Consider the following 17,808-nt stretch of genomic DNA (forward strand, 5'->3'; position numbering starts at 1 on the left):
TGAGAAATATGAGAATGACTAGAGCGAGGGTATGTCCGATCAAGGACAGTAGCGGGAGATTGTGTATTGAGTCTGAAGAGATAGGAGAGGTCTTGAACGAGTACTTTTCTTCTGTATTTACAAATGAGAGGGGCGATATTGTTGGAGAGGACAGTGTGAAACAGATTGGTAAGCTCGAGGAAATACTTGTTAGGAAGGAAGATGTGTTGGGCATTTTGAAAAACTTGAGGATAGACAAATCCCCCGGGCCTGACGGGATATATCCAAGGATTCTATGGGAAGCAAGAGATGGAATTGCAGAGCCGTTGGCAATGATCTTTTCGTCCTCACTGTCAACAGGGGTGGTACCAGGGGATTTGGAGGCAGTTTCGCCAACACTTTGGGTTGGGGGCAGGGTCAAGGGAAATGCCTATTCGGGGGAACCACAGATTTGAGCCAGGGAAGTGGGATGTAAATTTTCGGAAATGGGAGAAGGGGATTCAGATGACCCTTTGTCAAAGCTTTGACAAAGGGTCATGTGGACTCAAAATGTTCGCTCTTTTTTCTCCCTACAGAAGCTTTGACAAAGAGTCATCTGGACTCGAAACGTTAGCTCTTTTCTCTCCCTACAGATGCTGCCAGACCTGCTGAGAGATTCCAGCATCCACAGTGATTAGCTTTACCCTTCAAGTCCGAGCTGCCCTATGTGCAACCGCTCCCTCCATGGCCTCCACCTGCATTATATAGGAAGTCTTTCCCTATATTATTGGCTCCAACTTTCACCACGCTGTCAATCCTGGTTCTGCCTCTACTCAAATCCTCAATACAAATGGATACTAAAAATGCAATCATGCACACACACACATATGCAAACAACCCCTCGTTTGGCCTTGAGTGCCCTGTCACTTCTCTAATCCATGCCATCTTTCCAGGAAATCCATGTTTGAATTCCTCCAATCAAGTTTCTGCCCCTGACACAGTCCTGAATTAACTCTTATCAAAGTTACAAGTTACATTCTATGTGACTGCGAAAAGGACAAACAATCTCTCCACAACCTTCTTATCCCACCTGCAGCCTTTGGCCAGGTTGACCATACCTTTCTTCTGCAATGCCTCGCCACCATCATCCAACTTGATGAAACTTCACTGCCTGTTTCCATTTTTATCCATCTGATGTTTTATTTGTTCAATGGTTCACCCATTGAATCCAGAGGATACGATGGAATCATTGTTAATAGAATTTCTCTGATGCTCTGTGTGTCACAGATACCCAGTCCAGGTCTCACTGCAGTACAGAGATATGTCCTCTCCTTCCTGAAGTTAGCTTCACAAACATTCAGGCAAAACTCCTGGAAAATTAATCCTGATGGACCGGACGTGTGGCTGGAATTTTCCGGCCGTTCACGCCGGCGGGGTCTTCCGGCCGCACTGACGGTGATCCTCCGCCGCGGGTTTCCCAGCGGCAAGGGGTGCATTCAATGGGACATCCCATTGTCAACAGCAGGACCAGAAGATCCTGCCAGCGACCAATGGCGGGCTGCCTCTGCCACTCCAAAACACGCGGCAGGATGCCCGGAAAGTCCCCGCCCACTGTGTCTGACTGACCAGAAACCGTCTTCCCCACCAGGTCCTGTTTCTTCTACTCTCAAATGGTTAAGGTTTATGGGAAGTAAAAAGAAAATGCTTCAAAGTCACTCCGAAGCTCTCCTAGAAGCACGGCAGTACTGGCGTTAATGACAAAGAAGAGCTTGCTACCAGTCATTCGGAATGGCAACAAATATTTGTCAAAGCTGCACCATGCTTCGAGTTACAAAGTTGAGCGGGATTCTCCCATCTCATCTGTGGCGGGACCGTTTGGGGACGAGAATGGAAAATGTGACATTCCAGCGAAAACTCCATTCACTTTCAGTAGCAGCCGAAAGTCCTCGCCGCGAGCCAGGTGGGAGAATTTCGGCCAATGTGCTAATAATGAGGCGGAGCAGCGGCAGAGAAGGAAACAAAATGAAACAAATCTTGCACATTGAATCCCACTACCTCAAGCTGATGACCTGCTCCATTTGCCCGAAGGTCAGTGGGCCGAGACGTTTTGTTTCCTCTGAACATGAGTATTCCAGCGCACGCCTGGCTGGCATCCCACATTCTACCCTCAGTAAATTTGAGGGGTTATCTAAAACTGTTAGAGGGTGGTGAATTTGTGGAACTCGTTGTCCCATAGTGCAGTGGAGTCTGAGTCATTAAATGGTTTCAAGAAGGAGATAGATACATTTCTGAATTTTGAAATGGGTCAAAGTGATTTGGGGAACAGGTAGAGAGGTGGATTTGGGCCCAGGAAGAGATCAGCCATGATCTGATTGAATGAGAGAGCAGGCTCAAAGGGGTCAATTGTCTACTTCTGCTCCTAATTCCCATGTTCCTATGTTCCTGTTGTTTCTGTCCTTACACACAACAAATCATTTTCACCCCTCATCACCTCTGTACTCGATATCCCATCACCCTTGCCTCCCAGTTAAGCAACCTTAAAATTCTGGGGCGAAATTCTCCCCCAACGGCGCGATGTCCGCTGACTGGCGCCAAAAACGGCGCCAATCAGACGGGCATCGCGCCGGCCCAAAGGTGCGGAATGCTCCGCATCTTTGGGGGCCGAGCCCCAACATTGAGGGGCTAGGCTGGCACCGGAGGGATTTCCGCCCCGCCAGCTGGCGGAAATGGAGTTTGTTGCCCCGCCAGCTGGCGTGGAAATGCGGCGCATGCGCGGGAGCGTCAGCGGCCGCCGACAGTTTCCCGCGCATGCGCAGTGGGGAGAGTCTCTTCCACCTCCGCCATGGTGGAGGCCCTGGCGGAGGCAGAAGGGAAAGAGTGCCCCCACGGCACAGGCCCGCCCGCGGATCAGTGGGCCCCGATCGCGGGCCAGGCCACCATGGGGGCACCCCCCGGGGTCAGATCACCCCGCTCCCCCCCCAGGACCCCGGAGCCCGCCCACGCCGCCTGGTCCCGCCGGTAAATACCAGCTTTGATTTACGCCGGCGGGACAGGCAATTTCTGGGCGGGACTTCGGCCCATCCGGGCCAGAGAATTGAGCGGGGGGTCCCGCCAACCGGCGCGGCCTGATTCCCGCCCCCGCCCAATCTCCGGTACCGGAGACTTCGGCGGAGGCGGGGGCGGGATTCACGGCGGCCAACGGCGATTCTCCAACCCGGCGGGGGGTCGGAGAATGATGCCCCTGATCCTTGTTCTCAAATCCCTCCATGGCTTTGACCTCCCTATCTCTGTAAAATTCCCTAAAACTCCAGGATATATGGACTCATCTTATTTTGACCTCTTGAACATCCCTGATTTGAATTATTCTACCGCTGGTGGTAATGCCATCAGTTGTTTCGGTTGTAAACTCTGGAATTCCCTAAACCTCTCCATCTTTCTACTTCTCTTTCCCCCTTTTAAATGCTCCATCAAACCGATCTGTCACAAGTGTTTTGCTATCTGCTCTAATATCTCCCTGTGTGGCTCAGTGTGAAGTTTAGCTTATAGTGCTTCGCTGAAGCACCTGGGAAGTTTTATTATGTATAAATACAGGAGATTGCTATTTTACAATTACACATACATACAAAAGCACATTCACACGTACACTAAAGCAAACATACACAAATACTAACAAATGGGAGTAAACACACATGCAACCTTACATGTACAAACACATGCACACAAAACAAGCACACACATACAAACACACATGTACAAAACACAAATACAAACATATACATATATAAAAGAAATACACAGACAGATATAAACACATGCAAATACAAACAGGTACACATTTGCAAATTCACAAATGCAAATGTACACACATTCAAATACATACATGTAAAGCTAAAACACACACAAATACAAAATATAAATGCACACACATACAAACACAATTGTGCAAACTTATAAATTCAAACATACACACTCAAACAGATAGATATACAAACATTTGTACACACTCAAATAGAGATACAAATACACAAATTTACCATAGTAAATACTTACATACAAAATCACACACACAGACAGCCAAACACTCATACAGACACTGTGAGACTGTCTGCTCAGAAAGTGAAAACACACCCATGAAAAGCTCGAACTCTGTCAATGAATCATTCCCATTGATTCAAACTTCACATTTTAAACTCTTCAAAAGAAAGCTGTTTTCGTTGCAGAATCCGTTGGCTGACTTGACAGGATGCCTTCAAGGAGTTCTTAAATTTTTAATACAATGCTCACAGATCTCTCCTCGTGCTGTTAAAGTCGCAAGATCCTTCTAGAACATGAATCTCACCTCAACATCAGGAGAATTCTCAGGCTTCTGGGCTCATATTATTAGTTTATTGCAACAAATCTCATTCATAGAAAAGTAAGCTGAAAACCTCTCATTGAATTTGCAGTTATTGATTTTTCGCCCTGCTATATTATACCAGACATATCAATCTTTTCAAATCTCTTTGTTGTCTGTCTTAAAATGACTTAACTCTTCCACTGCCTTTCAGTTTTTGCTTACCTTTTTTTGTCTTTTAGATCATTTTGACAAGATACTGGCTACTACACAATAAACTATGTCCTTGTATCAGTCGTGTCTACAAGACATTGGAGTGAATGGTTTATTTTTACTGACTGTATGGTTTCTATTTACTGACTGTACTCTGCAATAAGGCACTAAGACATGCACAAGCCGTACAATACCAGATGGGAACAATTTGTTCCTTTTTTACCTAGTGTGTCCTCTGCATGTACAGGAGCTATCAGTGAGTCACAATGGTGTCATACCTACCACACAAGAGTAAGTTGTATATTTTTCATATTGTGCGCTGTAAATGGGCAATAGCTGATGCTTAGACATAGACCATTCAGTCCATCAGGAGCTGGGGCGGAGGGGGGGGGGGGAGAGAGAGAGGAGGTGGGGAGCAGGGGTTGTGTGTGTGTGGGGGGGGGGGGGGGGTTGCATGCGGATTAGGTGTAAGTTGACACTTGTTCTCCTTTGGCTGTGAGCTGTTTCTGCCTTAAGGTGAAAGTGGAAAGTTTCAATGCTTGTGTGCCAGGTCAGAAAACCCAGGTCAGGTGTAGAGACCATTGCCTAACAGTGCAGAGAACAGCCTACAGGCCAAGTGGCCATTCCACCGTTTACCCATGTGTTCGGCTGTGAATAAAGAAAATATTTGGTGCAGTGGAGGAAGAAAGTGATGCAAAGAAGAGTGTCGCACCTGTTGAGGCAAAGGAGCAGAAACCAGGAAATATTTTATTCTGGTTACAGGGAAGGGTCTTCTCCTGTTCCCTTGTTTGCCCTGGAATTTATCAGCCCACATTTCTATAAATATCAAATTAATTTTGTCCCAGATTAGTAGTGTCTCTAAACATTTTGCCCAATCGACATTTAACCGACTGACCTGTAGTTACCAGATTTATCCATCTTCCCTGTTTTAAATAGATGTCCTCTGACGTTATCCCGATATTCAAGGAGGATTGGGAGATTATGACCAGAACCTCTGCAAATCACTTTGCTACTTCCTTCATTAACTGAGGATGCATGTCATTGGATTGGTCACTTTAACGTTGAGGGTTGCTAACCTTAGGAGTACCTCCTCTTTATATTTGTCCTATCCAACATCTCTACTACTTCCTCATTTACAGGTACCTTAACAACATCCTCTTTATTGAAGACAGAGCCCAAGTATTATTTAGTACCTTAAGTGTGCCATCTACCTCTAACACTATTGGTCCCTAGTTGGGCCCACCATTCCTTGACTACCTTTTTACTTTTTACATGTTTATAAGAGACTTTGGGTGACCTTTGTTTTTAGCCACTACTCTATTCTCTCTCTTTGCCTGTTTTATTGCCTTTCTTACATCATCTCTGTACTTTCCCATGAGGACGTTGGTCCCAAATCTGTGCAACCGATCAACCATGAACAAGACCCTCCTATAGAATTGCTGTCAGTACTCCAGGAAGTTCCTTCTCCCGCACCCGTTCTCTAGCCACCCATTAACGTGTTAATCCTACTATTCCTCTGCTCAGTGACATGTTGCACTTGGAGTAATCCAGCAATATTTGAGATCCTGGGCGTCATTCTCCGACCCCCCGCCGGGTCGGAGAATGGCCGTTGGCCGCCGTGAATCCCGCCCCCGCCCCCGCCGAAGTCTCCGAAGGGAGAAAAGTCGGCGGGGCGTTAATGGCGCCGCTGCCGCGGAGAATGTCACGGGTCTGCGCAAGGCAGCCGATTTTCGGCCTGCCGATATTCTCCCTTCCGGATGGGCCGAAGTCCCGTCGACGTGATGACCGTTCACGTCGACGTGAATCAAACCTCCTTTTCATCGGCGTGACCCGGTGCTCCAGGCTCACGCCGACCAGCGAGGAGGTGAGTGACGGCCTGGGGGGTTGGCTCTGGGCAGGAAATGGCGTGGCCGCAGACTGATTGCCTGAGGAGAGGTGTGTCTCGGCTTGTGTGTGTGTGTGTGCGGCCGTGGGGGGGGGGGGGGGGAGGGGGGGTGGTTAGAGTAGGTTGGGCTCCGGGGGAGTGCCGGGAGGGGGTCCGTGCCGGGGTGGAGGTTGGGGGGGGGGGTCCGTGCCGGGGTGGAGGTTGGGGGTTGGGGGGGGGGTCCGTGCTGGGGTGGAGGTTGGGGGTTGGGGGGGGGGGTCCGTGCTGGGGTGGAGGTTGGGGAGGGGGTCCGTGCCGGGATGGAGGTTGGGGGTTGGGGGGGGGTCCGTGCTGGGGTGGAGGTTGGGGAGGGGGTCCGTGCCGGGATGGAGGTTGGGGGTTGGGGGGGGGTCCGTGCTGGGGTGGAGGTTGGGGAGGGGGTCCGTGCCGGGATGGAGGTTGGGGGTTGGGGGGGGGGGGGTCCGTGCTGGGGTGGAGGTTGGGGAGGGGGTCCGTGCCGGGATGGAGGTTGGGGGTTGGGGGGGGTCCGTGCTGGGGTGGAGGTTGGGGAGGGGGTCCGTGCCGGGATGGAGGTTGGGGGTTGGGGGGGGGGTCCGTGCTGGGGTGGAGGTTGGGGAGGGGGTCCGTGCCGGGGTGGAGGTTGGGGGTTGGGGGGGGGTCCGTGCTGGGGTGGAGGTTGGGGAGGGGGTCCGTGCCGGGATGGAGGTTGGGGGTTGGGGGGGGGGTCCGTGCTGGGGTGGAGGTTGGGGAGGGGGTCCGTGCCGGGGTGGAGGTTGGGGAGGGGGTCCGTGCCGGGGTGGAGGTTGGGGGGGGGCGTGCCGGGGTGGAGGTTGGGGAGGGGGTCCGTGCCGGGGTGGAGGTTGGGGGGGGTCCGTGCCGTGGTGGAGGTTGGGGGGGGGGGTCCGTGCCGGGGTGGAGGTTGGGGGTTGGGGGGGGGTCCGTGCTGGGGTGGAGGTTGGGGAGGGGGTCCGTGCCGGGGTGGAGGTTGGGGGTTGGGGGGGGGTCCGTGCTGGGGTGGAGGTTGGGGAGGGGGTCCGTGCCGGGATGGAGGTTGGGGGTTGGGGGGGGGGGGGGTCCGTGCTGGGGTGGAGGTTGGGGAGGGGGTCCGTGCCGGGGTGGAGGTTGGGGAGGGGGTCCGTGCCGGGGTGGAGGTTGGGGGGGGGCGTGCCGGGGTGGAGGTTGGGGAGGGGGTCCGTGCCGGGGTGGAGGTTGGGGGGGGTCCGTGCCGTGGTGGAGGTTGGGGGGGGGGGTCCGTGCCGGGGTGGAGGTTGGGGGTTGGTCCGTGCTGGGGTGGGTGATGGGAGGGCAAATGAGTTGGTCCACCTGGCCAGGTGCCAGCCTCCAACAGTTGGACCCATGCGGTCCATGCCACCTGGCTGGGGGGAGGAGGGGATATGGGCAATGATGACATGTCGTCGTTCCCCTCCCCCCCAACAGGCCGTCATGTTTTCAGACCATCGAGCGATGTTGGCCGCCGTGGTGGCAGCCGCTCATGTCTATGTTGCCCTGGATGAGGAGGAGGAGGAGGAGGAGCGTGCCAGAGAGGCGGCGCAGGCTGCCGCAGAGGGGCAGGCGGCAGCCGCCCAGGCTGGAGGGACACCTGACCGACAGGACGAGGAGGGGGAGGAGGATGTCGCGGCCCCACGGCAACGGAGGCACCCGAGGGCGCCCCGTGTGTACCGGCCCCGGCAGTCATACCAGGACCTCACGGACCGGGAATGCAGGAGGAGACTCCAGATGAGCCGGGAAACCGTGGCACACATCTGCCACCTGCTGGCACACCTGTCACCGCGTGGCACTGGCGGGGGACACCCTCTCCCCGTGTCCGTCAAGGTTACGGTGGCCCTGAACTTTTATGCAACGGGGTCATTCCAGGCACCGAGTGGGGACCTGGCCGGCATATCGCAGACATCGGTGCATCGGTGCATCCGGGCAATGACAGATGCCCTTTATGCCATGGCGCACCGCTACATCCGCTTCCCCGTGGACCGGGCCAGCCAAGATGCCCGGGCCGTGGGCTTCTCTGCCATTGCCGGGTTCCCCATGGTCCAGGGCGCGATCGATGGGATGCACGTCGCCGTGCGGCCACCTGCAGATAACAGGGCCGTGTTCACTAATAGGAAGGGGACCTATTCGATGAACGTACAGGTGGTCTGCGACCACCGCATGATGATCCTGCACGTCTGCGCCCGTCACCCAGGCAGTGTACACGACTCATTCGTGTTGTCGCGGTCATCCATCCCCGGCATGTACGAGGGACGCCATCCCCGGCTGAGGGGCTGGTTGCTGGGCGACAGGGGCTACCCATTGCGATCGTGGCTGATGACGCCTATACGGAGGCCACGCAATGAGGCGGAGAACCGCTACAATGATGCCCATGTAGCGACAAGGGGAGTGATCGAGAGGTGCTTTGGCGTGCTGAAGATGCGTTTCAGGTGCCTGGACCTCTCTGGGGGCGCCATCCAGTATCGGTCAGATAGGGTCGGCCGCATCATTGTGGTGTGCTGCGTCCTGCACAACATAGCCCAGCAGAGGGGCGATGTGCCGCAGGCAGAGGAGGGCGGAGAGGAGGAGCAGCAGGAAGAGGCCCAGTCCTCCCCAGATGAGGGGGATGGGGGCAATGGTCAGGGCAGACGGGGTAGACACAGACGGGTGGCTGTCCACCGTTACCGGCTGGCCCAGCGGGCACGGGACAGACTGATAGCCGCCCGCTTCACTGACTAGATGGGCGTGGGAATCGGGTAGTTTGGCCACAGACCGCACACCATGACAACAGCCGACCACCCACACCCCCCACCCATCCACCCACCCAGCACCCTCACCCCCCTCCCCAACCCCACACACCCCACCCGCATGCACACCACCCCCCCACCCCCAATTGCCGATCCACCGGCGGCACAATCGGCCGGGCTCACCCAGTTGCGGGTGGACGCGTGTCTATCGCAGGCCATGGAGAATGATGACAACCCGCCTCCGATGAGCTCCTGGCTCTACATCGTTGGACTATGTCTGACCCATGGCCACAGTACCACCATCCACCCGGACCATCCCTGCATGCGGCTGTGACACTGCAGCGCACGGTCCCGTCCTCTGCCCGGGGGATGTTGATGGCGGCCCAGGGGGAAGGGGGCAGACTCACCTGGGGCTGAGGTAAGACCACCCCTCACACACACACTTGCGCTCAACGTACATGACACCCCCCGCACACTTTGGACAGAGCACAAAGGCAGCTTCGGTAGGTGTAACATTGACTTTAATAACCAAAGGAGTTCATGCACGTGCCCTAGCGCCTAAAACTCATCTGTGCCCTGCACCCATGCCAACTTACTCAGTGTCTAATTGTTTGGCCTTACGGGCCCTTTGACTACGTCTACGTGGTTCCCCAGACGGTACAGCAGAACTGGAGGTGGACTCCTGTGATTCCTGCCCTCTGACACTGGATCCCTTTGGCGGCCGTTTCCTGGGGCGTCCTGGCCTAGATGGGCCAGGCTGCGGCCCGGGCGACTGGGATGGCGAGCTGCCAGCCTGTCCTGCCCGTTGCCCACCCGATGCACCTGGGACGGAAGGGGGGGAGTCCGAGGTGTCGCGGTGTACCGGGACCTCCCCTACAGAGGGAGCCGGGACGGACCACACCACCTCCTCCTCCCTCGGGGTGCCCGATGGCCCCCAGGCCTCTACATGGGTGGGGGATGCGAACGGACTGGCCATCCGACGCGCCCCCGACATCTGGCGCTGCCAGTCCTGGAGGCCCGTGCTGGTATCGACAGGGGTCTGCAGGTTTACAGCCATGGAGCCCAGGGGGTTGTCGAACCCTGTCTGCGACAGTGCGACGCCAGCTCGCACATGGCCACTGGCGCCGATGCCCTCAGCGATGGTCTGCAGAGACTGGGCCATGGCCTGCAGAGACTGGGCTATGACCTGCTGAGACTGGGCCATGGCCTGCTGAGACTGGGCCATGGCCTGCTGAGACTGGGCTATGGCGTGCTGAGACTGGGCTATGGCGTTGAGCGCCTCTGCCATCTGGCGCTGGCACTGGCTCATGGCCTCCTGTGAGAGTGCAGCCATTTCCTGGGCCACAGACGCCGCCTGCACGGAAGGCCCCAGGCCTCGCAAACCGTTCCCCATGTCTGACACCGTCGCACCCATTGCCTCCACCGCGGACGCCACCCGTGCGGTGTCAGCCTGGGTGGCACGCATGACCGGGACCACTCCCAGCTCCTGGACGCGGGTGGACTCCTCCACCTGTGACCGCAGCCGCCGCAAGCCACCCGTCACCCTATTCGCTCGTCTCCGTGTCAGTGGTTGCATCGGATCTATGTGTGGGTGTGGTAACTGCAGGAACCCGGGATCCATCTGGGCGGCAGATGTTCGCTTGGCCTGGGCTGCCCTCCGACCGCCCGGTCCCTCTGCTGCTCCTACCTCCACCTGCTATACCGGGACGGCTGTGTTGTGCGCACCAGTGAGTGTACCAGACGCCTCATCACTAAAGTGCCCAACCGTGGTGAGTGTTTCTGCGATGGTGGAGGGTGTTGGTGACAGCAGTGGCGTTGTGTCGTGCTCTTCGTCCCACTCTGAGTCCATGGCACTTTGGGGTGGGGGTTCGTCTCCACCCATCCACTCTGAGTCACTGTCCGGTATTTCGTCTTCCCGGGTAGGGGTGTCCTGGGTAGTGCTGTCCCGGGTAGTGCTGTCCCGGGTAGTGCTGTCCCGGGTAGGGGTGTCCTGGGTAGTGGTGTCCCGGGTAGGGGTGTCCTGGATAGTGGTGTCCTGGGTAGTGGTGTCCTGGCTCGGGTGTGACGGGGGCCTGTGGCTGCCCCCCTCATCGCTGGGTGGTCGCTCCCGCACGTGACGGGGGTGTCGTCTCCCTGTTGCTCCAGGTCTCTCCGTCTCCCGTGGTGTGCGATGGGCATCCTGCGGGCGTCGCATGCTGGAGGGTGCGGGTCTCTCCGTCTCCCGTGGTCTCCGAGGGGCATCCTGCGGGCGTCGCATGCTGGAGGGTGCGGGTCTCTCCGTCTCCCGTGGTCTCCGAGGGGCATCCTGCGGCGGTCTGCATCTGCGGGGATGGGTGCCTGGACGTTGGGTCCTGTGATACACAATGAAGCATGCATGGTTAGACATCAGGCAGTGATCAGGTGATACGGGAGAGGGGGATATAGGGGAGGGGGGATATGGGGACGGGCTGTTGGTGGCTCACTTGCTCGTGGGGCCCCGACCTCTGCATCAGCAACCTCCCGGTCATCAGGTCCGCCAGCCAGTTCCAGGGCCCTTTCCTCGTGTACGGTCAGTGGCCTCTCATCAGCGGGCCCTCCTCCAGTCCTCACATGCTCCCTATTGTTGTGTGCGCGCTTCTCCTGGGGGGGGGGGTGGTGGCAGGGGTAAAAGGCAACAGTATTAGGCAGGTATATGAATGCACGCCATCGGTTGCGCGTGCATTGCAGAGGTGAAGGTTAGGGCTGGATTCACTTGGGGATATGGGGGATATGGGGAGAGGGGATATGGGGGAGGGAGGGATATGGGGAGGGGGATATGGGGGAGGGGGGATATGGGGGATATGGGGAGGGGGGATATGGGGAATATGGGGGAGGGGGGATATGGGGGAGGGGGGATATGGGGGGGATATGGGGGAGGGGGGATATGGGGGTTATGGGGGAGGGGGGATATGGGGGAGGGGGGAATATGGGGGATATGGGGGAGGGGGGATATGGGGGATATGGGGGAGGTGGGATATGGGGAGGGAGGAATATGGGGGATATGGGGAGGGGGGATATGGGGGATATGGGGGAGGGGGGATATGGGGGAGGGGGGATATGGGGGAGGGGGGAATATGGGGGATATGGGGGAGGGGGGATATGGGGGATATGGGGGAGGTGGGATATGGGGGATATGGGGGAGGTGGGATATGGGGGAGGGAGGAATATGGGGGATATGGGGAGGGGGGATATGGGGGATATGGGGGATGGGGGATATGGGGGAGGGGGATATGGGGAGGCGGAATATGGGGGATATGGGGGAGGGGGATATGGGGGATATGGGGGAGGGGGGATATGGGGAGGGGGATATGGGGGAGGGGGATATGGGGGAGGGGGGGATATGGGGAGGGGGGATATCGGGTATATGGGGGAGGGGGAATATGGGGGTTATGGGGGAGGGGGGATATGGGGGAGGGGGGAATATGGGGGATATGGGGGAGGGGGGATATGGGGGAGGGGGAATATGGGGGATATGGGGGAGGGGGGATATGGGGGATATGGGGGAGGTGGGATATGGGGGAGGGAGGAATATGGGGGATATGGGGAGGGGGGATATGGGGGATATGGGGGAGGGGGATATGGGGGAGGGAGGATATGGGGGAGGGGGGATATGGGGAGGGGGATATGGGGGAGGGGGAATATGGGGGATATGGGGGAGGGGGGGATATGGGGAGGGGGGATATCGGGTATATGGGGGAGGGGGAATATGGGGGTTATGGGGGAGGGGGGATATGGGGGAGGGGGGAATATGGGGGATATGGGGGAGGGGGGATATGGGGGAGGGGGAATATGGGGGATATGGGGGAGGGGGGATATGGGGGATATGGGGGAGGTGGGATATGGGGGAGGGAGGAATATGGGGGATATGGGGAGGGGGGATATGGGGGATATGGGGGAGGGGGATATGGGGGAGGGAGGATATGGGGAGGGGGGATATGGGGGAGGGGGATATGGGGGAGGGGGAATATGGGGGATATGGGGGAGGGGGGATATGGGGGATATGGGGAGGGGGGATATGGGGAGCGGGGGATATGGGGGAGGGGGGAATATGGGGGATATGGGGGAGGGGGAATATGGGGGATATGGTGGAGGGGGGATATGGGGGATATGGGGGAGGGGGGATATGGGGGATATGGGGGAGGGGGGATATGGGGGAGGGAGGAATATGGGGGATATGGGGAGGGGGGATATGGGGGAGGGGGGATATGGGGGAGGGGGATATGGGGGAGGGGGGAATATGGGGGCTATGGGGGAGGGGGGATATGGGGGATATGCGGGAGGGGGATATGGGGGAGGGGGAATATGGGGGATATGGGGGAGGGGGGATATGGGGGATATGGGGGATATGGGGGAGGGGGGGTATGGGGGGGGGAATATGGGGGATATGGGGGAGGGGGGATATGGGAGATATGGGGAGGGGGATATGGGGGAGGGGGGAATATGGGGGATATGGGGGAGGGGGGATATGGGAGATATGGGGGAGGGGGGATATGGGGGAGGGGGGATATGGGGGATATGGGGGAGGGGGGATATGGGGGAGGGGGGGATATGGGGGAGGGGGGGATTTGGGGGAGAGGGGATATGGGGGATATGGGGGAGGCTCACCCTGCCTGCTCTGACGAGATCGTTCACCTTCTTGTGGCACTGGGTGCCTGTCCGTGGTGTTAGGGCCACAGCGTTGATGGCCTCAGCCACCTCCCTCCACAGACGCCGGCTGTGGCGTGGGGCAACTCTGCGGCCGTGCCCGGGATACAGGGCGTCCCTCCTCTGCTCCACCGCATCCAGGAGCGCCTCCACATCGCGTGACTCGAACCTCGGGGCTGAGCGACGGCCAGCCATCAAGTCGGGTGTTGCGGTCGGCTGTTCCGGTCGGGTGGGGGGGAGCTGCGCGGCCTTATGAGCCGTCACGCCGTGCAGCGCGTATGACGCTGCATGGCGTGAACCACTGCGCAAGCGCGGATCCCGTTACGTCGCTGCTAGCCCATTTCGGGCCGCAGACTATCGGCCCATTTTTATGACGTGACGCAAGTGGGATTTGCGCCGTTTTTTGCGCCGATCGGCGGAGTTTCCGCCGATAACGGAGAATTTCGCCCCCTGTTCTTTTCAGTTTCCTCTCAATTTCTCAAAATTCTGCCCGCAGAACTTTATTATTTTCCTTCAAATGTCATTCATTTCCACATGGACAACTCTTACAGACAATGGGTGTGATCTAACAGCCGCGTTGCGCCTGGTGCAGGTACATGCAAGCCGGTTAGATCGCGGGACAGGCCAAAATCGGGACCCCGTGTCGGACGCTGATCGGTTTCCGATCTAACCGGCACGCTCCCGTTGAATCCTGCCGGGCGTGGCGAGGTACCAATTAACACCAATTGAGGGCAATCTTCATGTCATTAACCACGCCCTATCTTTTGATCTCCTAGGATCTAACCGGCTCTCCAGGGGGAAGTCCTTCAGCACTCCTATTTAGAAATGGGAACCTAGCGCAATGACTGCTGTGGGGATTAGAGGAGGTGAGTAGCCATTTTTGGAACCAGGCATGCAGCCCAGGGGCACTGGAGTGGGGGGGGGATCCTCAGGTGGGGATGGGCTTGGTCGGGGGGCCATTGGTTGGGGGGGGCGCCCCTGGGCTGGGGGAGGTGAGGGGCTCAGTGCCCACGTGTCCTACAGGACACCCCCCAGATTGTGTATACGCATAACAGGGGCAACTACAACTGCTGCCCTTTTACCACCGAACACCTCCAGGACAGGGCCCAGTTCGTGGTTATATGCTGCCAGTCCCTTTAACTCCCTCTGACTGTGAGCAGCCTCTGGCTGCACAGCTGAAAGCCATTGCTAATTGGGGACTGGCAATGTTAGTTATGTGAGCACTTCACAGCTGTCAAGTGCATTCCCGTGGGTACATGTACCATGTTGCAGATGAGTGTTATTACCTAGTATTCCAATCAAACCATGAGGCCTGGACACTCTGCCTGAACCCTGGAGGCGTCAGCACCACAGGGGCAGCAGCCTCCAATCAAGCGCTCTGGGCTTCAGCACTGGGGATATCCCCACTACCAGAGGGGAAGTGTGTGGACCAGGGGAGGGTACCTGAGCTCGGTCCCCCTAATGTTCCCGACAGGTCCCCCTAATGTTCGTCTCCAATTACTTATTGATGCAACAATATGGATGGTATTGTAGACACTGCAGCGGCAGCCCTCACGGTGCTGGTGGCCGTCCAGCCGGCCAGAAGCTGGAGAAGGTGGCAGCCCATATGCAGGGGGCCGCCGCACACACTGCAGACCGAGTCACCCCTCAGGCCGTGAGAGACCCAGAGGGGAAAGCCATCAACAGCCCAAGGTGTACAGGTGTCATTGGTCGTTTGAGGAGATGTCGGACAGAATGTGCCGCAGGAGGCTAGGCCTCAACAAGGAGACATTGCGGCACCTGTGCAATGCTCTTGCAGACTTGGAACCCCAGGAAGGCGGGTGATACCCATTCCCGGTGACCATGGAGGTCACGGCATCTATGAACCTTTATGTCACCGTGTTGTTTCAGGACTCAAACTTGTGTGGCATATCACAACCTACAGCCCAAAAATACATCTGTGAGGATTCCGAAGTCCGACACCCCACCGCCATTCTGGGCCCTTTCCCGCCTATTGTGGGCTAGCTTCTGCGAGGACAAAGAGAGGGCACTGTTAGCCACACGCCTTGTGCATCAAGGGGGTGGTCTATGGCGGGCAACATTTGTAGGCACCACTGCTGGGCATATGTAAGTTGTGCTGGTGGGTGCCAAGGTGTGCTGGCGCGCAGGCATGGTATTATGCTGGGGGGGGAGGGGAGCCGGTGGTGTGAAGTGCCACCTTCAACCCATGGGGTGGAGGGGGTGGTTTCAGGGGGATGGCAGGCGGGACTGAGGCCAGGGGGCTGATGTCAACTTACCTGTATGGCCCTGTGGAGCCCATTGGTCTTCTTCCTATACTGAACTGAAGTGCTCCCGGTCAAGCTGCTGAACTAATGGCTGCTGGTCCTCTGACCCCCTCGTGGAAACAGGGCATCGCGTCTCGACTTCAAGGCATCCAGCAACCTGGCCAGGTCGGCATTCCCAAAGTGTGGAGCAGGCCTCTGTGGTGGCATGGCAATGTGTTCGGAGGGAGCGGTTTGTGTGCTGATACCCTTGTTAATGAGGAGCTGCCAGGCACGCCCAGGTGAATCAGCAGGTGGGATGGCCATTTCCACCATGAAGCCCATGGGGGATCATTTCTGACCCGAATTGATTTAAATACCGGCCGGCTGCTGTCTCGCCAGATCTGCCATTGGGAAGCACCTGGGAAGTCATGCCTGCTATTGTACTTAGTGCTTCTCCCTTTAGATTGCGCCCAATGAAAGTTACCATCAATCCAACGTGTTAATTTGGAACACACTCACCTCTTGTGTTTGAACATTGTGGGTCAAGTCCCAATCTAGGCACTTGAGCACAGAAATCTAGGCTGATACTTTAGTCGTACTAAGGGAGTGCTGCATTGTCAGAAGTGTCACCTTGATGGTAAACCGAGGTTCAGCTGCTCTCTTGAGTGTATGCAAAAGATTCCATGGCATTTTTGAAGAAGAGCAGGTAGATACCCATGGTGTCCTGATTGATATTAATCCCTCAATCAACATCACAAAAAGCAGATTACCTGGTCATTATCACAAGGATGTTCGTAAAAGTTTTCAATAACTCCACTTCAAAAATATTTAATTGGCTATAAAGTGTTTTGGGATATCCTGAGGTCAAGGAAGATATATACATATAAATGCAAGTCTTTTTTTTCTTTTTAATTCCATCAGGGCTGAATTTGAACCTAGGCCCTAAAGGGCATAACGAGCATGCCAACTGTGTCACCACCCAGTCCTTTGGGGAATGAAGCATTTCATTATCTTCTGAATAAATACTTGATTGCTAAAAATGCTAATTATGCTAATGTTTTATTTATTGATGGATTTACATTATCTGAAATATTCATCAGGTTCCTATACCTTAGAGAATTGTATAAAGACTCAAGATGATACAATTGTTTCACAAAACATGCACAATTTCTAATAAGAACAGAATTGCAAACTACCAAGCCCCTCCCCATGACCTCGCATTGCGCAGATTACGAAGGACCATGGACGGGATTCCCCGTTGCCCGATGCTGATACTGTAATCGGCGATCGGGCGGAGAATCCCTGTTTACGACCGAAACGGGGGCGGCGCCTGTTTTCGGATGCTCCACCCCCTCCAAAATGGTGTCATCGAGGAGTACGCCGCACAATCTCAGGACAGCTTCAGGACGTTACCTGAAGGCCCTCCCCCGATGCTTCACCCCCAATGGGCCGAGTTCCCGATGGCGCGGTGGATATGTGTCTCAGTTTTCGCGAACCCAGCACCGCCACAATCGGGTTTGAGCCGTGCTGCTGGCAGGGGGGGGCTTCGGCGAGAGCTGGGGGGACTGGTGGGGGTTGGCTCGGGGGTGGAGAGGAGGTGGCCAAGAGGGCACTATCTGGCAGGTCAAGTCCATGCGCGGCCGGTGCCATGTTGTACGGCACGACCACTGCAGGTCACCGCCGTGCGCATGCGCGACCACGGATCCGGCAATTCTCCAGGCATTTATGTTGGGAAGGCCATGTGTTGTACGTGGCGCGGCTGCTCGTCCCTCACCGGCTGGA

General features: G+C 56.5%; 1 long non-coding RNA gene across 1 annotated transcript in view; it reads left to right on the plus strand.

The window, feature by feature from the left end:
• LOC140393584 (uncharacterized) overlaps positions 1 to 17,150 on the plus strand; it is a 46,012-nt gene extending 28,862 nt beyond the window's left edge. Inside the window, exons 2-3 of the long non-coding RNA XR_011935679.1 lie at positions 14,560 to 14,649; positions 16,948 to 17,150. This is a non-coding gene — a long non-coding RNA (uncharacterized lncRNA). The remainder of the gene's footprint in view (positions 1 to 14,559; positions 14,650 to 16,947) is intronic.
• The last annotated feature ends 658 nt before the right edge of the window (positions 17,151 to 17,808 follow it).

This window comes from Scyliorhinus torazame, chromosome 17 (assembly GCF_047496885.1).
Source record: "Scyliorhinus torazame isolate Kashiwa2021f chromosome 17, sScyTor2.1, whole genome shotgun sequence".
NCBI lineage: Eukaryota > Metazoa > Chordata > Chondrichthyes > Carcharhiniformes > Scyliorhinidae > Scyliorhinus > Scyliorhinus torazame.